At 40.8% G+C, this 24,726-nt stretch overlaps 2 long non-coding RNA genes across 2 annotated transcripts in view; both read right to left on the bottom strand.

Annotated features, from left to right (window-relative positions):
• LOC118080685 (uncharacterized) overlaps positions 1-24,726 on the bottom strand; it is a 54,081-nt gene that overhangs the window by 19,532 nt on the left and 9,823 nt on the right. The gene's annotated exons all lie outside the window — the stretch shown is intronic.
• Positions 732-12,044, bottom strand: LOC148686922 (uncharacterized). The gene is made up of 3 exons (XR_015948456.1): positions 11,910-12,044; positions 10,455-10,548; positions 732-1,337 (listed from the first exon to the last, which is right to left on the bottom strand). It is a non-coding gene; the product is annotated as an uncharacterized LOC148686922 (long non-coding RNA).

Below are 24,726 nucleotides of genomic sequence, written 5' to 3'. Positions count from 1 at the left end.
TGGTAAGCTGACCAGTAGTGGTGGCTATTTGTTTGTTTTTGCAAAAGTAACATTTTTTTCTAAGTAGGAAGGAAGTCTCATTTAATTCAAGGGAGTTACTTTTGATTAAAACATACCAAAGCCAGACAATTGTGTTTTTATCACTTTTCCACTGTCTCCTGAAACAGATGGATGTCAACCAACCAATGTAAAGACAGCACACTTGGAGAATAAATGAAATAATCTGGACACAAAGGAAAATGCTTAAGCAAACACACCCCAGTATCCTCCTCAATCCAGCATCAGGCTAGCAGCAAAGAGCCTCTCCTGGGTTTTTTTTGCTGCTTTGGGATGGCTCCCTCCAGAGTCCCAGGTGGAAGTGGTCAACAGTTCTTCCCTGATCACCTAGCAGCAGCGATTAAGTCACTGAGCATCCTTAGTAAGTGTGCTGCCTACCTCTGCTTTTGGTGCTCTAACTTTCTTCAGAAATGTCCTATGGACTTACTTAATAAAAGAAAGAAAGAAAGAAAGAAAGAAAGAAAGAAAGAAAGAAAGAAAGAAAGAAAGAAAGAAAGAAAGAAAAGTCTGCTAGCCCAGTAAATGTATATCCCCTCTACCCACCCACCCAATTGGAGCCCTGCAAAGGGTTATGGATGTTTGTTGTCTATGTTGAGACTCAAGCTTGCATAAGGTAGCAACAAATCTGGTGTGGGGAAAGGGTCAATCAGAGTAAGTGGTTTTGGATTGATATTAGTATTAATATATTTTTATTTATACCCCGGCCATCAGGCTGGGTTTCCCCAGCCACTCTGGGTGGTTCCCAACAGAATACTAAAAGCATGATAAAATATCAAACATTAAAAACTTCCCTAAACAGGATTTTCTTCAGATGTCTTCTAAAAGTAAGATAGTTGTTTATTTCCTTGACATCTGATGGGAGGGCATTCCACAGGGCAAGTGCCACTACTGAGAAGGCCCTCTGCCTGGTTCCCTGTAACCTCACTTCTTGCAGTGAGAGAACTGCCAGAAGGCCCTCGGAGCTGGACCTCAGTGTCCAGGCTGAACGATGGGGGGTGGAGGTGCTCCTTCAGTATACTGGGCTGAGGCCATTTAGGGCTTTAAAGGTCTGCACCAACATTTTGAATTGTGCTCGGAAATGTTTCAGGACCAGTGTTATGTGGTCTCAGCAGCCACTCCCAGTCACCAGTCTAGCCGCCGCATTCTGGATTAATTGTAGTTTCCAGGTCACCTTCAAAGGTAGCCCCGCAAAGTGTGCGTTGCAGTAGTCCAAGCCCCACATAGAGTGCATTGCAGTAGTCCATGATGTCTCCAGATTTCTTTTTCGCAGCGGAATTGTGCTAAAACAAATTAATGTAGTGTTAAAATCATTAAAAGCAGGATTCTTTGCTCCATTCTGACATCAGCTAATTATCTGGTTGTAGATTTAGAAGGCGGAGACTGAATGTTCCCGTTATGGTAGAAAGCATCATAAAACGCAATATGGGAAGGGAATCTATAACAATATAATAGGGGTTTTCTTTCTTCTAACCACTGCCGTCATAAGATTTTGTATAATTTGATGGCTTTAGCATGTTTTCTACAGAATATTGCAGTGAAGAATAAGGCAACTAACAGCTAATGAAGAAACATGTCAGCTTTTCATACACACTGAGGGGGCAAATGTGCCTGGTCATATATCCTCCTCCTCTAATAGCTTGAGACTATTGTTGGAAAACTGAAATTACACCAGGGTTGGGTTTTAAAAAAATATTTTGCATATTCCTTCTTGGAAAGTTATATGCTAATCCCATTATAAATTTTCTCTTGTACTTCACACATAAACAGAATACATAATTCTGCCTTTCTCTCTCCCTCTCTCTTTTTAGGAAGATGCTCTCAGACTGCCAGTCTCCAAAATAATCAGATGCTATATTCGGCATTCAAAAGCACTTCATGATCTATGAGCCTCAAGTCCTAAGCTTTTGCTCAGCTGCTTAGCTTTTGCCAGTTGTTCATTTAATTTCAAAGTGTATCTCTTTTTTAAGGACAACTGCAATGATGAAAGCTTGAAATTTCAAATGGTTGCCGAAATGTGAGAAAAAGTGTACAACAGCTTCATCACAGTGCACTTGCACACACACACACACACACACACACACACACACACACGTTGGTAACATGTATACAGTATTCATCTTTGTTCAGCCCAAGCAGGCCCATTGACAGTGGAAACTCCTCATACAGAAATAGGATAAATTCTCTAAATACAGCTATCTATTGGTCCCATTTTTATACATTATACATGTCTACCCAGAACTAATCAATCACATAAATCATATCTACTCTTGTCCTTAACCCAATTACGATACTTGCATAGCTGAGCACATATGGTAATGCACATTTCCTGAGTAGAACCTTTAAACAGTTGTAAGAACAGAAAAATCTAGAACAGAAAGAGATGGAGATTTGATTCATTGCAGCCCATTTTAATTTGTTGTCATTTAGTCGTGTCCGACTCTTCGTCACCCCATGGACCAGAGCACGCCAGGCACTCCTGTCTTCCACTGCCTCCCGCAGTTTGGTCAGGCTCATGTCCGTAGCTTCATGAACACTGTCCAACTATCTCGTCCTCTGTCGTCCCCTTCTCCTTGTGCCCTCCATCTTTCCCAACATCAGGGTCTTTTCCAGGGAGTCTTCTCTTCTCATGAGGTGGCCAATTTCCTGAGGGCTGATTTCCTTCAGAATGGATAGGTTTGATCTTCTTGCAGTCCATGGGACTCTCAAGAGTCTTCTCCAGCACCATAATTCAAAAGCATCAATTCTTCGGTGATCAGCCTTCCTTATGGTCCAGCTCTCACTTCCATACATCACTACTGGGAAAACTATAGCTTTAACTATATGGACCTTTGTTGGCAAGGTGATGTCTCTTCTTTTTAAGATGCTGTCTAGGTTTGTCATTGCTTTTCTCCCAAGAAGCAGGCGTCTTTTAATTTCGTGACTGAAGTCACCATCTGCAGTGATCATGGAACCCAAGAAAGTAAAATCTCTCACTGCCTCCATTTCTTTCCCTTCTATTTGCCAGGAGGAGATGGGACCAGTGGCCCTTATTTACTTATATTTATATATTCTGCCTTTTGTGTGTGTCATGGAACCCAAGACAGAGATTCTATCCAGCGTGAACAGAGACAGGATATTTGGAAGGTTGCCAGGGTAACTGGGAATGATGTCACAGGAAAAGTTTGGGGATACAACAGTCTCTGCAGCATCATGATTCTCACAGGCACATAGACCCCAGGTGAATGCTTGGAATCTTGCTACAGCTGGCAGAGATTGGAGGTGGTGTCCAGCTTTTGTAACACTACATTCATTTAGGGTGCATCTGCAGAAGTATTTCAGCTTGCCAGATGGAATGATCCCCTCTCTTCTTCCCCCATGTGTTGTTTTGGGGGTTCTGGAGATTGCCTTGTGCTCCTCACGTGGGAGGAAGTGTTTAACCCTTCCCCGATCACTAATTTCCCTTGCAAATACTTTTAACGTGGTCACTTTTAACTGTTCGATATGAGTCTGGACTGCATTTTCAGTGGGGGGCTGGGGGACACAGAAAGAGATAAGCATATTCCAGCCAACCAACTGCAAATGGTCCTTCTTCACTGCAACTGAGTTATCTTTGCAAAGATGACTTGGGGAACATGTCATTACTGAGGTAAAGTATGATTCCATCCTTAGGGCCAAACTAGACAAAACTCTAAAGTGATGGCTGTTACCATAAACATTTTTATCTTCCCCCTCCTCCAAGTAAGTTTTGTGAGTCCTGACATGACAGCATCCCAGCCTCCACTTGTGGCAGCTAACAATATGGAACAGGAAGCGGAAAAATTGAGGTTATTATGACACAACCATGTCAGGTAAGTGTCATTAGAGATTCAAGAGGGGGGAGCCAAACTTGCCCTTGTCACTTTTGACACCTTCTGAACAACTCGTGTAAGATCTTGAATGTTCCTGAAAGGAGCCATGCATGACAGATTATTTGTCATTGTTTCTGTATAAAGAGCAATATACTTATGGGGTGGGGATTTCTTGCTCAAATGAACCCAACTAAGACAGAATTGTTTACTTTGCCACCAGCTTTTCAAGTCTCCCTTGTCATATTTGCTAGCTACTGAACATATCTATGTGGCACTTGTCACCTTTCATCCAACAATCATTTCTTTATAGGTAACGAAGCTCTGTAATAGTCAGCACCAGATGGTAAATGGGAGAAAGTGTGCTTTTCAGCAAAGAGTGTTGCATACATTAATTAAGACACAAGCTGAACATTTTATAGATAGTGGCGAGGCTAATACTCAGACAGAGAGAAGACAAGAGTGCTCAGCAAAAAGTTGATGGCAGAAAAAAGAAACCAACCTGCAAAGTTCCTCTTAGGAGAACTTGCTGAAATCTCAAAACCAAGCATCATTACAACTAAAGAGCTCAGGGGAGAGGGCTGTGTACTGCTGCAACATACTTCTCACCAAGAAGACCAGAGACACTTGCTCCTGGAAAGCTGGTAGGTAGATTTGTAGACACATGGCCCCCTCCCTCATCAATGCTCAGAAGCTCTGAAAGCAGTTTTACAGTCTACCACTGGGATTTTATTTCCAGGACAAGAAAATGTAGAGCTAGGCACAGCTGTGACTTCATTGCTCTACAGCCTGGCTCCAGATAAGCATGGATTCATAGAACTGGAGAGTTGGAAGGGTCCCTGAGGTCAAACAGCTCTTACAAACTCAGAAAGCTCTTCCCGATAATCTTCTGGAGAAGGAAAAAAACAAGCTTGCTCCATCTTCCCCGTGACAGCCCTTTAGATATCTGAATATAGCCATCATAGGCATGAATGTGTCAGTTATGTCATTGCACTGTTATGTCCTAGCACTAACTTAATACTTAGCTCTAGTATTTTGAGCTACTATGTCCACAAAAGCAGCTGATTGGATATGGCCATAATTAAAGGTTAGCTTGTACTACACCAAACATTCAGCATATTCCTCTTTAAAAGGTAAGGGTCCCATGACTGAAATTCTGTCTTTTATTGACATCATTTTACTAGAGTCAGAAAAGGAGAAGAAAAACCAGAAAAGAGAAAATTGTTGCCTGCAGATCTTTCTGCTGCAGAAGGAATTAAGGGAGAGGGATATGAAAGACAACAATCCCAAATCCAATAAAAAGAAGGCAGCTGGTATAATTATAATAGGAATATGTGGTGGTGGTTGTTTCCTTTAATATCTGTTTCCTCAAGACTTATTGTAATAACAGCTCACTGCCTGAAAGTATGTTAGGCCTATGAGTTGAAATGAAGTCCAGGAAACGATGTGCATAATGGAGGGATGGGGGCCTCTCCCAACAGCATGCAATGGGGTGGGGTATGAGTGCTGTGATAAATCACCTGAAATTGGACAGAGGCAACTTCTGTGAGTGAATTTTCCTGCGCAAGATGACTCTGCTTGATTCTGGATGGTTTTCTCCACTGCTTTCCAACAGTCCCCTCACACACAACTATATAGGTGTGTCTCCCCATTTCCTGGAGCTTTTTTAAAAAAAGTGAAACAGGTGTACAACTAAATGCAAGAAGGTGAAGAGGGGTGGAAAGTTGTCTTCAGTTAGCCTCCTTCCATTCACAATTCTTACAAATCAAGACAGTATCTCAATGAAAAAATGTATTACTAACATAAGATTAAATGTATTTTTTAAAAACAAATAATTCAATAAATTTTATTACCTTTATTATTTATTAAAGTGATTTACAGGCTTTATTTCTGTTACTCATTGTTGTTCTGTTACTCATCTCCCTACACAAGCAGGTGCCAAAGTTTCCAACACTACCCTAATTTCAAGTCCGTTCTGTTCCTTCTGTATAGGAAACAAACATACTTGACAAATAGTGATGTTGATGTTTGGGAAAACAGCAGAAAACAAATGTCTGAGTGACAGAAAAGTGTGTATGCACTGCCACTGCCGCCCCAACAATGCTCTATTAGGTCCTTTTAGACAGAACTCATTACAAAATAACGACAGCGATGACAATTGAAATGTCCTCATAGCTGAATGCAATCTGTTCTTTTTCACCAAGAAGAAAATTGAAATTCTGTGTTGCTTTCCTTCCTTTTTGTGCTCAGAGGAGAGACAAAAGCAAGTAAAAACACGAGAATTGTGGCACACTCCACTGCTATGCCGAGTAGTGTATTATATTACAATTATGATAATCTTTTTTCCTCACGTTAGAAATTTGCTTGGGGGGGGAACCATCTGTTTCTCGGGCATCTTTGGCTGACTGGAGCAAATCAAACTTTTACTGAAAACAAATTATGGGAAACAGAATGAAAATATCATGGCTATATGCTTCAGAGCACTGATAGAACAGCTCTGCTGAACTGAGAGGGACAGAAGCAACTTTAAGATCCAATAGATTAATGCGCAAGTTACAGGAGGCAAAGTTTACATGTAATGGTTACAGGTAGGTAGCCGTGTTGGTCTGGATCGAAGTAAAATAAAAAAATTCCTTCAGTAGCACCTTAAAGACCAACTAAGTTTTTATTTTGGTATGAGCTTTCGTGTGCATGCACACTTCTTCAGATACCTTCAGGTATCTGAAGAAGTGTGCATGCACACGAAAGCTCATACCAAAATAAAAACTTAGTTGGTCTTTAAGGTGCTACTGAAGGAATTTTTTTATTTTACATGTAATGTCATTTCAAAATGCGAACGGCCACTGCAGAAATAATGGTAATACTTGTAGCCTTAGAAGGTATGAAATGATGAACCTTTCTGCAAACAACCATGACATATGTGGCTAAAATCAGCCCTGCAGACAGTGCTGGAATATTTACTAACCAAACCTAGAATAAAAGCGTAATAAAAGCCCTGTTGGATCATGCCTAAAGCCCATTTCCAGTGGCTGGTACAGAGATGCATACTACCACCGATAGTGGAGGTAGAATACAGCCATAGTATCTGGTAACCATTGATAGCTTTATCCTCCATCAATTCTCAAATCCTGTTCTAAGCCATGCACGTTTGTGGCCATCACTACATATTTTTGGAGCAGTACCTTCAAAACTAAGCACAAGTGAAGCCCCACACAGAGGATGTTGGAATGATCTAATTCTGAGGTTACAGGCACCTGAAGCACAGCGGCCAAGCTATTCCAGTCCATAAATTGGACTGCAGTTGCCTTACTGAAGTTTACAGAAAGTGCTCCTAGCCACCAAGACTTCTAGTAAAAAAGATGTGGTTCAGGAGCAGCCCCAGGCTGTAAACCAGAGGGAGTGGGAGCTCCTTCTGGAAATGGCAATTTGCCCATCTCCCGCCCATGGTGTTTTGATCTTTTGGATTCAAAGGCAAACACAACACAATTCTTGTTCAATGCTTTTATTACATTGCAGGCTTAAATACAGCACCAAAAAGCAGTGAAGCTGTCTTTAAGCAAAGTAACAGAAAATACTTCTCCATTCAATTACTGGGCGATCCAGGGATTAATAACTGAAAGACTCCAGCTGACTAAGATGCAACACCAAAGCTCCAAGGGACAGACCCTATTCAGGCATGGCCAAACTTGGCCCTCCATCTGTTTTGGGACTACAACTCTCATCATACCTAGCTAACAGGACCAGTTGTCAGGGATGATGGGAATTGTAGTCCCAAAACAGATGGAGGGCCAAGTTTGGCCATGCCTGGTTTATATACTCTGAACCCTTAGTGGCTATGTGCTGGCTGGTCTAATACCTAAATTCATTTCTCCTGTTAAGCTAGGCCAATATACAGGGGCCAGCATGGTTAAGCAACTCTGCAGCTGCACTACTGCCTGCAGGAACTCATCCTACAGCTGGCCCACTAGCAGATCTTCCCACATCCTGCTGACATCCTGCTGCCACTTATCCCTGGAGCACAAACAGTAAATCAAAACAATAAAGCAAACCCCAAACCCTTGCAATTACCAAAGGTGTCAATAAGTAGGGAAGAATCGTACAATTCAATCAACTTATGTCCTCATAATACAAATGTATTCCACAGTAGGTTTCCCCTACACATGGTAACCACTCATTCACTCACTCACTCACTCACTCACTCACTCACTCACTCACTGTGCCTCCATAGGATTCAAGCTTAGTATATTGGCCCTCATCAATGCACTCAGCACTGGTTCAGGGCTTGCACAGCCTCACTTGGTTCAATTGTAATAGAGAAGTAGAGCTGAGTGCCATATCAGAAATGCCCTAGGACAGAAAATACCTTAAATATCTTATGATTTTGTTTGATGCCATGTTTTATTCCAACTGTACATTGCATCTTCCATTTAAAACCCTGGAGACCTCCTGCCAGGAACTATACAGTATAGACAATAACAACCTAGACAGATCAATTGTTTGCTTCAGTACAAGGCAGCTTCCTATGTTGCTACTATACATTCTCTGTTTTGCTTTATTTTTTGCAACTGAGATGAAATTTATCAGATGACTTTTTCTGATTAAACTTTGCTAGGTCTTCTAGGGCAGTGTTCCCCAACCTTTTTCTGACTATGGTCCCTTTCTGAACTCGTTTCCTTCCTGTGCCCCCCATGGGTGTAGCCAAGGGGGGCGGGGGGTAGCTGCCCCTCAATAAGTAAAAATCAATACAAATCTGAGGTTCTGCCCCCCCCCAACAAAAGCCTGCACCCCTAAAAATGTGGAGGATGAAAAATGGCAGCCAGGGAGCAAAAATAAAACTTAGGGTGGAAAGAAAAACAGTACTACTGAAACTGCTAATGGTGAGCCAAATCCCCAAGAAACTTGGATAATTTTGAAGGTGTTGAAAGCACAACTATTTAGACCATGGGTAGGCAAACTAAGGCCCGGGGACTGAATCTGGCCCAATCGCCTTCTCAATCCGGCCCGTGGACCATCCGGGAATCAGCGTGTTTTTACATGAGTAGAATGTGTCCTTTTATTTAAAATGCATCTCTGGGTTATTTGTGGGGCATAGGAATTCATTCATTCCCCCCCCCCAAGATCTAAGGGACAGTGGGCCAGCCCCCTGCTGAAAAAGTTTGCTGACCCCTGATTTAGACAAACATTCCTGACCTCTTGACTGAACCTCCAACTTTGTTTTAACTGCTGGTATAACTGGTATGCTATTTAAATCACTTTGTTTATTGTATGTCTTAATTATGAATGTTTGAAGTTTGGATGAATTTATTGTGTATTTTCATTATGCATGGCCATATTTTTATAACCGGTTTTATACATGTAAACTGCCTAGAAGTCATTTTGGCAAGCAAGTGGTGTATAACTTAATAAATGCATTATTATTATTATTATTATTATTATTATTATTATTATTATTACAACCCCCACCATAATTTCTCTGCCACAAATAGGGTTGGAATACATGTAAGTCATTTTGGCAAGCAAGTGGTGTATAACTTAATAAATGCAGTATTGTTGTTGTTGTTCCGCCCACCCCCCACAATTTCTCTGCCACAAATAGGGTTGGAATTTTGAGAGGGCATGTATACAGCTCTAATTGCTTATAGTTAATAGATTAGCAGGGGAAATCCTAGTAGGAACAACCATGTTTATGCCTGACCTTTTCGTGTACTAGTCTTGGAGTCAGAGAAACTGTGATGTAGACTTAATTGTGCTACTTATTACCATGTCTTTGATCCACCACCTGGAAGATTAAAGTTTATATAACTCCTAAATTATCTACCCGGCTGCCTTCAGTTCTAGTTACAGGTAGGTAGCCGTGTTGGTCTGCCATAGTCAAAACAAAATAATTCCCCCCCTTCCAGTAGCATCTTAGAGACTAACTAAGTTTGTCATTGGTATGAGCTTTTGTGTGCATGTATCTGAAGAAGTGTGCATGCACATGAAAGCTCATACCAATAATAAATTTAGTTGGTCTCTAAGGTGCTACTGGAAGGGGGGGAAATTATTTTGTTTTGGCTGCCTTCAGTTTATCATATCTGGGTCAACTGAACATACATTTTGGGTCATTGGTCTCTACAGCCTGTGTAACCTAACTCCAGCAGGTGTCATACTTAAAATTTACTCTCCAAGGCTACAAGAGTCATTGTATCTAGAGAAAGTAGTTTAGTCCAGAGTTTGGACCATCCTTCCTTTCTTTATTCATGCTACTTTAAAAAAAAACCAACCCAACAGATTTTGCCTTCCCATATTAATTAAATTTTGCATGGTAGGCAAACAGTCTTTCCCTGCTTGGTAGTCGGGGCAGAGGGGAGGAACATAATTTCTAAGCACTAGATCCCGTGTCAGAAAAGTATGCCAATACCTATTCCTTCCTCAGATCTGGATTCCAACAAGCTTTTATTCTGTTCTGCACCTGGCATATGGAGGCACCTTGCTATTTCACAAGTCCTTTGTTTTGCCTAGCCTGGCACTCCAGTGTTGGGGAAATGGGTTATGATTCAATTTTTAAAAAGAAAGAAAAGAAAAGAAAAGCACCTGCTGTTGCATCTGGTGTAGTTGGAGCATATGCAAACTTGCGACAGCCAGGCCATTAATTTCTGCGCCAAGGATTTTATGAAAAGGGACACTGCTAAAATGTGAAATAACATAAAATAAACACGGGTAAGAATTGCCACATTCTACATGGCTACATCCTGTCATAACACTTATTCCAGTTCCTAATCCTGAACAAGCAACACAGAAAACATTTGAAGTCAAAAGGTTCCCACTCAGAAACATCATTTCCCATATGTCATCCATTTAACGGAAATGGGCACTGGGCCCACAATTAATATACCTGAACAAAACTGGAGCTTTGTTTTACCAGATTATATTAATCTGGTAATATAATTATTTTCATCCTATATTTCATCCTATGTGTTAGCATTTAGAACTTTTAAAACAGCAACCAATATAACTGTTGAGAAGCCTTGCATATTATAAACAATCCTTTGTTCCATTTGTAGTCAAGATATAGGCAGTATGGGGCAGATTTTCTTTCAAAATAACCTAGAGAGAAGTTGCAGACAGTCCACTGCTTCCCTTTGTTGTAGTAATTTTTGTCACATGTGCTGTGCTTTAAAAGAAATTTAGCTTTCTACTATAGTGCTGACAATAAAGCTGAGATTCTATTTACACTTTGGGATTAAGTCCCCCTGAACTCTGTGGGACTTACTTCCAAGTAAGCATGGATAAGATTGGTCAGCACATTTCCCATAGTGATGCGGTTGAAAAATAGATAACATTATTTCATTTTCTCATGTCGTGACTCTGACACATGGAATAATGAAGATGTGTCACCAACAAAACGGAATAACACAGATGTGTTTTGCAGATTCCACAAGTTTCATGCGTCACCCCTGTTCTGTGACAAAAAATAATTGCCAGAATGGCCTTTAGCTTTTCGACCCCCTTTATCAATATGAAACTTGACTTAAATGCACATGCAGGTAAAAAGTAAACATCTATATTTTAAGCTGCTTATACATGGTGCTGTTAATTTTCATAGTATACAGATGATAACCAGTAAAAGGGAAATGTGTGCTTTAACATTCTGGCAAAACAATTTTAACAACCCCACTGTGACGGAGTAGATGTGCATTATCTTCATTAGAAGGCTGACATGAATTTTCAGAATGTTTGTGGTCTGTAACTGCAGAACCTTCCTATTTCCACTCTCAACTTCCTCCAATTGTTACCAAAGAAAGGTCGTTTAGCTGCTGGTTACAATCAGATCACTGGAGAAGCCTGAGACCAATTTAGAAATATGAACAGGTGGAAGTAAACTGATGGTAGCAGATGTTCAACACTGCTAATTACACTTACCATTTGACAAGATTAACTTATACCTCAAACTAAGCCCTATTCATTAATTCTAACTAATTTCCAGCAATGCTGCATTATAAACACCCCTCTCCAGAAAAGTTGGAAAACAAATTGTGCTCTACTCACAAACTGTTTAATTCCTCTGTTCGTTGTCTTATTTTTGCCTGTTGATTGGCTAACAAAGTTTGAAAACAGGCACAACAAAGGAGGAATACATTCTCCCTCTGGGTATTCTTTTTTCTGTGTTTTTGGAAAGAAAACATACGTATCTTCATCAGTTTGGTTGCTATGGAGATGATTATGCTGACCCAGATGATTGCAGTTTCAGAGGATGAATAAGCAGTGAAGGAGATGGTGTACTTTAAAGAAATAAACATTTCAGTCTCGGTTTTCTATATATGGATAATTGTATGAGAAATAACAAGATAAACCTGAAATGCCCTGAAGAGGGAAGGAGTTACCGTATGTTAATTTTAGATAAAATGATTTATTGGCTTTGGGTGGGAATTTTGTCCTTTAAGTGAAAAAGCACACAGTTTACAGAGTATTTGTACCAGTAATGAAAGTAACAATAATGTGTCATCGTTCCTCTTATTTCAATGTTTAGCAGTGAGTGCTGGTGCTTCAGTATCTAAAGTTATACCATCTACATACAAGAGCAAAGTACCAAGAGGCTCAAGAAAGCCAAAAGGATTTGAAGAAGTACCAAAAATAGTTAGGAAAAAAGAAGCGAAGGACTAAGTGCACTGACTGTTTTGGGGGTGGACGTTAGGGTTAGGAACGGGTAGGAAATGTAATGGGAGTATCTTGGAATGCTGAATAGGAAGACTGCAGTGCAACATGCTTTACAGGTCCCACATGTTAAACTGAAGCACACTTTCTTAGCCTAACATACCATATTTTTCTGTGTATTACACTGCCCCCCCCGGTGTATAAGACGGCTGCTATTTTTTGGGACCCCAAATTAAGGAAATGGGGGGAGATTGCCCACAGTTATTGAGCTTTCTTTGGGGGGGGTGCCCAGTTTTTGATTGCCGACAAATGCTCAACCGCCTGACCGCCACTCCCAATTGCCCCAGCAGCAGCCAGTCGCCAGCAGGCCTTGATGCATCCACCAATCACACGCCCAATCGTCGCTGACAATCTCCTGCTCGCGGATGCCACCAATTGCCCATCCACAATCTGCATTATCCATGTATAAGACAACCCCCAATTTTGATTTTTTTTAATAATAATAAAGGGAACACAATCATGCACAGTCCTGAGCTCGGAGCTCCTTGAAAGGTGGGGTAACAAGGTAGAAATAAAACAATTATAAGTTCCAGGCTGGTTCTTCAGTGTTGAAAATTTGCTGAATGAACTAAACAAACTCACATCTGACTAAAGTGTCATCCTACACCATCCTACTCAAATTCCTGGACATGTGTCATTATTATTTTTATTATTTATACCCCACCCATCTGGCTGGGATTCCCTCACCACTCTGGGCGGCTTCCAGCAAATACCAAAATACATTAAAATATCACAAACTTCCCTAAACAGGGCTGCCTTTAGGTGTTTTCTAAATGTCAGGTAGTTGTTTATCTCCTTGACCTCCGATGGGAGGGTGTTCCACAGGGCGGGCGCCACTACCGAAAAGGCCCTCTGCCAGGTTCCCTGTAGCTTTGCTTCTCGCAGTGAGGTAACCGCCAGAAGGCCCTCGGCGCTGGATCTCATAGAAGAAGTGTTTCATAGAAGAAACACTGCTATTCAAGAGAAAGAGAGAGGGGGAGGAATGTTTGGATGAAGAATTTTGCTTTGGAGTGCTCAATCAAGTGGAGGAGCTGGAGCTTAATATAATGTGAAAAACCCTTGTGTAGTTTGTTAAGGGTGTTGGGAATTGTAGCTCTGTGAGGTGGAACTCAAGTCTCCAAGATTTTGGGAGGGAAGTCATGTGCTTTAAATGTGCATTGAGTGTACTTTAAATTTATGGTGGTGGATATGCATGTCAGTGATGTGGGACCATGAAAGGAGGAAAGGGTAAAATTCTCCCTCCCCATCATATCTGATGGTTCTCATGGTGCTCAGGCTCCCTTGCAGCTCTTATTAACTAATTGTGCACTTTAATTACACTCAAGCAGTTAATGGCATTTATAGTTGGTGCTTAGATGGGCAAAGCTGTGTAACTCATCAGGTGAGAAGGAAGTGTTTCAGGACAAAAGGAAGCAGTAGTTCTGAGGAACACTTTCACACTCACAATATTTTCCAAAAGACATTAGTGAACATGCAAGCTTAATTCGATTGTGTATCTTAAAAGGTGAGGGTGGTGGCATAGGCGCCATTAAGTATTCGTGAACTAGGGGAGGAAGTTTACATTGGCAGCAACCTATCATGAGGTGAAGGACAAAGAAGTCAGTCTGCAGTTCAGTAGGACAAAAATAAAATAAAAATACAGAATCAGTGGAGGTGGCTTTGCTGTAAGGAAGGTTAAGTGCAACAGAAATATTCCCGCTGCAGCTTTTCCTGTGGAAGTAACTGAGTTAAGAAAACATACTACAACAAAAGATAACAAGAGCTGGAAAAATATCAGCAGCTCTAGCATAATAATGTGTGATAAATTAAAACTGAATAAAGAGTCAGAGTCATTGGAAGTTATTATGCTTTGGCAAAATATGTATTAAATCCAGTGGCAATAACCTTTGGAAATATTGTCCACAGCCAGTTGTTTTTGCCGTATCATCAGCTATATGTAAACTCTGAAAAATGTGTAATGGGATTAAATCTGCCTGCTACACTAGGTTTATCAAATGCTCATATAGAATAAGCTGAGAAGAGCTCAGCCTGATACTTGAATTTTGATCAGACCATTTACCTCTGAAAGTCACAGATTAATCTGCCTTACAGCATTCCCATTTGGCAACTGCTTTCCAAAAATTTTATTAGGGCATTCTTCTGTTTCCGTGGTTTTGTCTGAAAAGTTAATAAAAATACTTCCAGACATTCAAGTCACATTCTTTTTGCATGGGGTGGTGGTTGTGTGATATTAGGTAGCAACCGAGCACCGGGCAACTTTACTGTCAGTGGTGAGATTGGCATTCTGCAGGTGCAGGACTGGTGCCACACAGGCATGGTCACAAATCAAAGGAGAGGGCTGCCTGTCAGCCGGCTGTGCACTTATGAAATACTAACTTCACTGCCTGAGTCTCCAGTGCTGCAACTTTCTCTGGGGTGTGGGTGTGAAGCTGGGGTGTGGGTGTGAAGCAACTGTAGCATTGTGAAAAGAAATTTAAACATAATAACGTTGTCCTACGATAATTCAAGTGCCCAGGCAGAGAACTATCAAATGCGTCAATCTGCAGAGCACACACTTTTTAAAGGGCCATGTAATATTCGTTCTGCATCTGCAAAGACTTGATTTTTTTAGTGTGGCAGCACTCATGTCCTGGACTTCCTGCCTCAGGCAGCAGCCTTCACTATAGACGCCTGCTAAAAAAAGGTTTTACTTCAGCAAGCCTATCGAAGCATGTAATTTTATTATGTATACTTGCATTTCAGTACTGCTGATTTTATCTATATTTTTTAATAATTTTTCACCATCAAATGAGTAAGAGGTGTTTTTTTTTTTAACTAAGTGGTCTGTAATAAGTCTTAAATAAAATAAGCAAGCAAACAAAGAGAATTTTGCTTCCTGATATTTATATGGTGTCCCTGAAGCACAAAAATATTTTACAACCAATCTGTAACCTATTAACTGATAAGTTCACCTTACGTTCTTATAGGCTTCAATGGGCATAAATCTTCACCTAATGATCGCTCTTGAAACCTGTAAGAATAAACTGATCTAAGCCCAAGTACTTTGACATAATTGGTTATGGATCAGGCCGCTAAGGTGCCATTTTCATCCATCAAAATAAATGGTAAACTTTGTGATTGTCATTGACATAAGAGGCATATGGAGCTAGCCTTGCTAGGTGTTTATTCTAGAGCTGACCCAGCACAGAATTTAAGTAAGAGTCTTAAGTGCAATCTAGGGATGAAGCTTAATGTATCCTTATAGCTCTCCGCATGATAGCTCAGGGCTAGGGAGCTAGGCACTCAACTGTCACAATTTAAGTCCAAGCTTAAAAAGCACTCCAAAAGCATGTAACCATTCCAGTTATTCCAATCATATGTGCATGTATGTTTTGACACAACCAAAATATGTTATTGCCCTCTAACATCTTGGGAAGATTTGCTGATAATAACGCAGGTCTGCACAACTCTAATCATGCTGACTGTGGTAGCATATCAGGGGCTTGATAAACTTCTACGTTTTGCTGCTTGTCCAAGGCTGCAAAAGCAAGTGATTTGTCAAGCACCTGGAAGGGGACAATATATGACAGTTGGACTATATTCAGCTTATGTTGTGCTGATCTGTAAGAGTAATTTTTGCCATGCATTATGTTTCATCTGACAACCAAATGAAAGGGTAAGAAGACTGAGTTTATTGCTCTATCTTATAAGAAGTTGCCTAAAACTTCAATACAAAATTACATTTTTTTTTAGAGACCAGCCTTACAACCAACCAGTAGGAAATAATATGCAACATCTTTCCTATAAAGAGAGGTTGAATTCACATTTGAAAAATCATATCTCTATTATGACTCTATTATTGAAGTGAGAGCTGGACCATAAAGAAGGCTGATCGCCGAAGAATTGATGCTTTTGAATTATGGTGCTGGAGGAGACTCTTGAGAGTCCCATGGACTGCAAGAAGATCAAACCTATCCATTCTGAAGGAAATCAGCCCTGAGTGCTCACTGGAAGGACACATCCTGAAGCTGAGGCTCCAATACTTTGGCCACCTCATGAGAAGAGAAGACTCCCTGGAAAAGACCCTGATGTTGGGAAAGATTGAGGGCACTAGGAGACGTGGACGACAGAGTACGAAATGGTTGGACAGTGTTCTCAAAGCTACGAACATGAGTTTGACCAAACTGCGGGAGGCAGTGGAAGACAGGAGTGCCTGGCGTGCTATGGTCCATGGGGTGACGAAGAGTCGGACACGACTAAATGACTAAACAACAACAACATTATGACTACTCAATATTATCTATTAATGTTCCAAAGATTGATATGAAAAAGAATGTCATTGTTAGAACATTTTTTCTTCATCAATGTTAACATTTTTGGCAGACAAAACCTGTAATAGTGGCACTGCCACAAGGCCCTCAGACACCTTATTTCGTACCTGCCAAGGCTCTCTGTCCCTCCAATTTCTTTTTTAAAAAGTTAAACAGGCATTTTGTGGCTCTCACACCGAATTTAGATTTCCAAACATGCCTCCAAGCCCCCAAATTGTTCAGAAATTAAGACCTGGTTTTAAAAAGTCTTTTAAAGTCTTTGAAAACTTTTTAAGGGGGAACAACTGGGCATTATTATATAAATAAAACTGAACAATACAGCAAGCTCTTCTGCTGTCACTGCACATTTTATTCAGGTGCAGAACTGAAATGGATCCAATTACATTCATAGAAAGAGCATTTTAATGAATTGCAAAATACTGCATTTTTTTAGTTTGCATAAAGCACTTGAACTGCATTTTCACTCTTCTGAGTCCTTTAATGTTTACTGCAGGTGGAAGAGTTGTGGTGCAGTAAGCAAAAGTATATCACAAATGTAGGCTCATAAATAATTTAGAATACTGAGCAGAATTAATTAGAAATAAAGTCATTGTGCACCATAAATCAATAAAAGCAGGGAATTTGGGGGAAGCAAGGAGGTTGGAGTAATGTGGTTTTTAAAGCATTTATAGAGGAATGAGATTGTTCCTTAATAAACTGATACCCTTTTTCTTATTAATATTTCTGAAATAGGAGAAATACATAAAACAGTCAGAAATAATGGCAAACCTGTAGCTACTCAAGTTAGTAATACTTTCTGTCATTGCACTATAGTACTGATTGAGGAGGCAGTTCTGTTTTAACAAAGTAGCACAGTATTGTCTACCTTGCCTGACAGCGGATCTCCAGGGTTGTAGACAGGGGCCTTTCCCAGACCTACCTGGTGATGCTAGAGATTGAACCTGAAGCTTATGCATGCAAAGCAGATGCTCTATGACTGAGCTACAGCACATGTCACAAATGAACATGAGCGGTTGTCTCTTCATGGCAGCAGTGACAGATACATCTTTTCCCACCCCAACCCCATCCAAATTTAACTCAAACTTCCCATTGAATTCAATTCACGCATAATGTTGCAGCCTAAATCTCAGACGGCCCAAAATGAGAGATGCCTCTAGAATCATTGTGGGTGGTGAAACATTTATTACTGTTACTGATATTAGATTTTTTGTATCATTATTTTAGATGTTATTATTATTATTATTATTATTATTATTTGTAACCTGCCCGTCTTGCTGGGTTTCCCCAGGCACTCTGGGCGGCTCCCAATAGAACACTAAAAACAGAATAAAACTACAAACATTAAAAACCTTCCTAAACAGGGAAAGTTATGTGGAAATTGTTTTGATTTGGTTGATGTTTTTTATTGTTTATGACTACTTTTGTTATTTTTGTAATAATACATTGTAAGCTGCCTTGAGCATGTTTTGAACTGCATTAAGGTGGCATACAAATAAAATCTGTATGTATGCATTTACACAATACAAAAAAAGGCTTTAAATGACAGCAACTCCTCTACATATCTGTAATCTTGCAATTGATTCCGTTCTGCAGCTAAGTCTTGAGACTCCAGACTCAGAACAGGAATATTCTACGTCATCCACATTATAAGAGTTCAGCAGGCCTTCAAACACGTTTCCTCGTTCTATCCATTTAATCAGCTGAACAGCAATTTTCCAACTATGTTTATGCTGGCCCATCCCTCTCCTCCTAATCCTATTTCCTTTGGCAGAACTGTTCAAAATACCAGGAAATCAACGTAAAGAGAGGCCTGCTGGATCCAAAGCCCTATCTAGTCCAACATTCTGTTTCCCACAGTATCCTACTAGGACATGAAAGTGATAGTCCTCTTTCCCTGTTGTTCCCTAACAACTTGTATTCATGAGGCACAGGCAGCCTCCCTGAATCTATGTAATCCTGCTTTAAAGTTAAGCTGGTGGCCCTGGTGCTGTGTGAAGAACTTCCTTTCCTTATTTCTGAATCTCCCACAATTTGCTTCATTCGATGAACTTGAGTTCATAGTATTGTGAAAGAAGAAAAACTCTATCTCCTTTTTCCACATCATACCTGACTTCGTAAACGCCTGTCATGTCCCCCCACCCTGCTTACTCAACTATTTCGAAGCTAAAAAGCCCCAAATACTGTAACATTTCCTCATGGGGGAATGAGTACCTAGAGCCTTCTGGTAATTTGCTTTTCAAACTGAACAGTCTACAGCAGGCATCCCCAAACTTCGGCCCTCCAGATGTTTTGGACTACAATTTCCATCTTCCCCGACCACTGGTCCTGTTAGCTAGGGATCATGGGAGTTGTAGGCCAAAACATCTGGAGGGCCGCAGTTTGGGGATGCCTGGGTCTACAGCATCATTTTGAGATGTAGCAACCAGAGGTCTGCACAGCATTGTGAGTTTGGTTGCAATAAAGATTTGCATAAAGGCCAGTGGTGCAGCTAGGTAATTTTAGACACTGTTTTAATTTCTCCACCACCTGCTTTGGACAGCCATGTGTATTACTTTAGGAAAAAAATAACATCCCCCCCTTCCTACCACACTCCATTCCATGCTTTGCAACTGCTTTTAAATTCCTAAAGTTGGAGCAAAAAAATCAAGTTTGCTAACCCTGATTTTAAAAACCATACTGTGAGCATGTGCAGATTTTAAACTCATATAAATTATAGCATAAACAAAACTACAGGAGTAAAATAGAGTTTGCTACTACTGTCCAGATGATAAGCACATGTACTTGAGAGAAGCAGCCTTTTATTGTAGAAAAGGATAATATCTTGTGTTGAGTCTGAGGTTGTGCTATATGATTTTTGGGGGGGGGGCACCTGCCTGTGAATTTATGTGGGGTTCCTGCAGAAAAGGTGCTATAAAACAGTCAGACCTGCTTCTTTGTTAGGTAAATAGCCTGTGAGGTAAATAGGTCTGTTAAGTATCTGATTTGTTATGTAAGCTTGGGGCAAGATGTTGCCATGGAAACCAAGTAGCTGAAAATCTTTCTGTAAAGGGACATGTTATCCTTCCTCTTCCCTTTGCTGGCTGGAGGTGATGTAATCAAGGCTGTGTATAAGAAAAAGACTAAAAGAAACAGGCAAACTTGGTACTACAAAGAAAGAAAGAAAAACAGAGACCTGACTTGCTATTTGTGCTGAATCCAAAGTTACTGTTTTAGTTCCCTTCCTCCTAAACCCAACAGGGGAGAAGAATACATTGGTGTGTTAATATGTACTGTGAGCATACCATCTTATGTCTGGTGCTGAAGTGACTTCAAAGCAATCTATTACAGTACAATCTACTGCAGCCTAACAGGATGGTCCCTCTGGAATTTGTCTCTCTCACACACACTTGTAAATCTGTCTGTGTTTGGCTACCCAGAGCTTAAATACAGCCTTTCAAACACATGCATTTTGAGAGGAGGATCCCTAAAGAAAGAGAAAGAGAAAAGAAAAAGAGAAGACATGAAATACAGGACAAAACAGTATAAACACAGGACACAGCATTTTACATTGAAATACGGGACAATATAGGACATGTGGAAACCCTAAGTGCTTTGGGCCCAAGTTTGTTGAAGAGGGGCAAGGATAAACATTTTCGGGGTACCCCTCCATTGAAGACTCCAAGTGTAAATATGTGTAAAATAAACCATATTTCTCAAAGACACTAGTCTCTGATGTGCCTCAATTTTCCCGACAGGAACACAATCCCAGGCAAGCGCCTGGAATCCCCTGGAATCATGCTACTGCTCAGCAGAGACTGGGATGGCACCTTTTGTAACAATATTTTCTCTTCTAAACGCATGCCTTTCTCTTTTGGTGGCAACAGGCTTGAATTCAGACATTAAGGCACGACTGCCCTGGAAAAGTGTTACACTAACACTAGATAGCACCCAACACCATGGACAACTTCAGCATAATTCTATCAATTTCAATGTATTTTGGCACATATTTGTAAATGTAAAATTACAACCAATTTCCATTTTATTTCGCATTCCCACTTGTCTGCCAAACTGTTAATAAATACTGCTTCTGATGCAGGATAGAGCCCACACCATTGCAACAGTGCACCCTTCCAAACCCAGCTTTTCTCCACTTGGGTCCCCTGTCTCCCAACTGCACATAGTCATGCTTCACCATGCTCATTTGTGCTGAAGGAAGGGCAGCCAAGTGAAATTGATCTTCACCTAGCTTTCCTCATCATGCAGATATAACCTATTCCATAGGGCTGTTGCTTTTCAAAACATTTTGCACTAGAGCTGTCCTTGAAAGCTTACCGTCCCTTAAGCAAATGCTATGTCTGAGAGCCTCCACATGCTCTTCTTTCTGCATGAACTAATATGTGGTAAGGACATTAAAAAGAGCCCTGTTGCATCTGAACAAAAGGCCATATAGTACAGCACCCTACTTGCAACAGCAGCCACTAGATCAACCAGATAAATGGATCTAACTGAACATCCCTGCCTTAATTTTTATTTTTTTATTTTTTTTGTATTCCATTTTTGGAATGCCATTTGTATTCCATCTTTCTCTCCAAGGAGCTCAAGGTGGCACACATGTTCTTCCTACCTTCGACCATTTTACCCACACAACAATGCTGTGGGGGAGGCTAGGCTGAGAAATAAGTGACTGGCCCAAGGTCACCTAGTGAGGCTGGTCCGCGTGGGGATTTGGATCCAGGTCTTCCCAGCTCTAGGATTCTTTGGAGGAATCCATGAGCTTCAAATGTATGGTATGGATGTGACCCCAAGTCAAAAACCCAATCTACTTTACCACACCGATTCTCTGCTGTCACCATCCTTTCCCCTGGCATAGCAATCTACAACATGAAGACATAAGCAGGAACTTGTAACGTTCTGCAGCATAAGGAGATCAAATTAAAGAAACAAGTTTTATGACTGTGCACTGGAACCATGAATATTGCTGTATTTGTCTGCCTCCGTGCCTTCCAACTATTTGAACCATTTAGCTAACTCAGAAGTGCCAAATCAAAATGGATTTAAATGAGCCATGTGCCTAGCAATGCCAACACACTTCTCTGTTAGTCAAAAAACCTCCTCCGTGGCAACATTGTCACATTGATGCCTTGTGTCCTTTTTGCTTGACAATACGTGCTGACACAATTGCAGCATGAATGAATCACGGGAGAAAAGTATTCTCCTGCCTTGACTTTATCACTATGCACCCCAACTGTGTGTATTCTGCATATGGAGATTGTGGTGGGCGTACAATAGGGTATAAAAGGCAATTTGTATAAAAGACAATTGTTGGGCTCTATTGAAGAGCATGGCATGATCTCATGCCTCGGTGGTACTGGCACAGTAGACAGCGATTTCATCTAGCATGGCCTTCTCATAGCCAGAGCTTAGTAAATCACTTTTACGTTTAATACTATTACATGCCACCCCAATCTCCATGAGCAGTGTGAGATTCCAGGGTTTCCATATACTAACCCAGGGTGTGTGTTTCCTTTTGGGAATAAGGCACAAAAAAGACTGTGGTGTCTTTATGATATATGATTTTATTTCACATGTATACAACCTGCACCAAGATGGTGGGAGGACTGGACTGCAGAGCATTCACATCTTATGTGGGTCTGCCTTCCCCCATAAGGGCAGCACTGGATTCCAAGGAAAGCAAAAACCCACCCTGTGTGTCTCTTTGTTCAACCTGCCATCCCCAGCTCACTTGGAGTTCTGCCACCCTTCTCCTTTTCATTGCTAACCAGCTCCAAGAATTCCAACACACACACACACACACACACACACACACACACACACACACACTTCATTCAAAGTTGAAACACTAAACCTGGGTTTTGTCTCTGCCCACTAGCACCCAGCAAAGAAGGGCTCCCACTCCTCTTTGTCAGGAAGACTTGCCCTCCTGATGGTTTCCTTGATGGGTCATCACTAGCTTTTGTTCCCTGCTTATGGCCCACCCAGGTAGCTCTGCCCAGCTGGCTTGGCTCCTTAGCATTACCAAATCCAGAAAGTTTCCATGTTTGGCAAAGTTTAACAAAACTTTTATTATTTATAACTTTTACTAAATTGTAACAAATTCAGGAGGCTTATCCCCCTCCCCTGGCACAAACTCATAACAATACAATATCAATCTTCAGAATGAAAACCACAGCACAACCTTCTGATGAGTTGCATTTAGCTTACAATCTCCTGTATTAGCTTTCTAAGAAGGTACAGATACAGAATCATAGTTTTATCCTATGGAATAAGTATGGAATACACATTGTGCCAAAAGGAGCAATTGCTCCAGGTCTGTTTCCTTGTGGTTGGAATCCTAAGCTTTTCAGCCCCATAGTCTATACAGCTTTGAGAGAAGAAAGTGTTAAATCTTACTCACTGAATCCTCTTCACTTACTCCTGCCAACACTGAACAAGGAGGGAGAGCAGCTTCAACAATGGCTGCCTCTCACTTTCATTCCTTCTTTAAACTACTACTGTAAACTACTGTAGTACACTTTTCTTATGGTAGAACAGGAAAACCTGTGGAGAACTTGTGGGAAAACTGCATCTGGAAAACTACAAGTCTTATGAGCTGCTGCCCACCATTTTGGGGAAAGGGAGCTATGTTGTTGCTCCTGGCTCTCCAATCATCTTAATCAGGTGGTGCCTAACAGGAATGGTCACAGGTTAACCAAAGCAACATGATGGTTTCCATGGGCTGTATTATTCTGAAATACAGCTTGGGCATTCACTTCAGATAGCAGAGTTTTACTTCCCCACTCCCTTTCCCAAGGCTGCCTTATACATACTGTATATCGAAAGAAGAATTCACCAAATTACTATCACAGGAACCTTTTGACCATCTTTTTAGAAAGTCAGGAAAATATTAATCACCGGGCATCAATTTCAGATGCAGTTAAGGAAAAATTGAATCAAGACACAAGCTGTACAGTTGCAGTAGTTAATCAGCAGAAAATTACATTGGAAAAATCCACAAGGGGCCTTGTGACTCTCCCTTATGCAGCACAATAGCTATGAAAAAATATATCTGTGACAGGAGGAGGAACTATGACAGCACTTTTTACTCAACATCCGAACTGCATATGGTCAGAGAATGTCAATGGGAACAGATCTGTGGATTCAGGGCAATAGTTATCAAAATGGTAGAGAGAATAGAAATGCACATGCACACACAAGCTGAAGAAATATGGCACATAATCCTTTCATAATGATGATATGATTTAAAACCTACTTTAAGAACATCTGTTTAATTTGTGGTTCTTTAATAGTCCAATCTACTGTCAGGGCTGACTTTGAGTATCTGCTAAGACCACTTGAAAGTGCCCTCTAGCGCCACACTTTCAGGAGATACACCAGCTGTGACGTAAAATAATGACTGGTAAAATTTCCCAGGAGTTCCAGGTTTGAGGTGGTCCAAGCAGAGCCTGAACATTTCCAAACAGCTTCTCCAACTACTTCAAATACTAAAGGGCACAATTCAAAACATCAGGAAGTATTTGTTGGGCCAAACCAAGGCGCACATAATTAAGTATTCCTATTTACTTTCTTGGGCTCCTTGATCACTGCAGATGGTGACAGCAGTCACGAAATTAAAAGACGCCTGCTTCTTGGAAGAAAAGCAATGACAAACCTAGACAGCATCTTAAAAAGCAGAGACATCACCTTGCCGACAAAGGTCCGTATAGTTAAAGCTATGGTTTTCCCAGTAGTGATGTATGGAAGTGAGAGCTGGACCATAAAGAAGGCTGATCGCCGAAGAATTGATGCTTTTGAATTATGGTGCTGGAGGAGACTCTTGAGAGTCCCATGGACTGCAAGAAGAT

This window comes from Zootoca vivipara, chromosome 2 (assembly GCF_965207765.1).
Source record: "Zootoca vivipara chromosome 2, rZooViv2.hap1.1, whole genome shotgun sequence".
NCBI lineage: Eukaryota > Metazoa > Chordata > Lepidosauria > Squamata > Lacertidae > Zootoca > Zootoca vivipara.
This window is presented reverse-complemented; position numbering and strand designations above follow the sequence as displayed.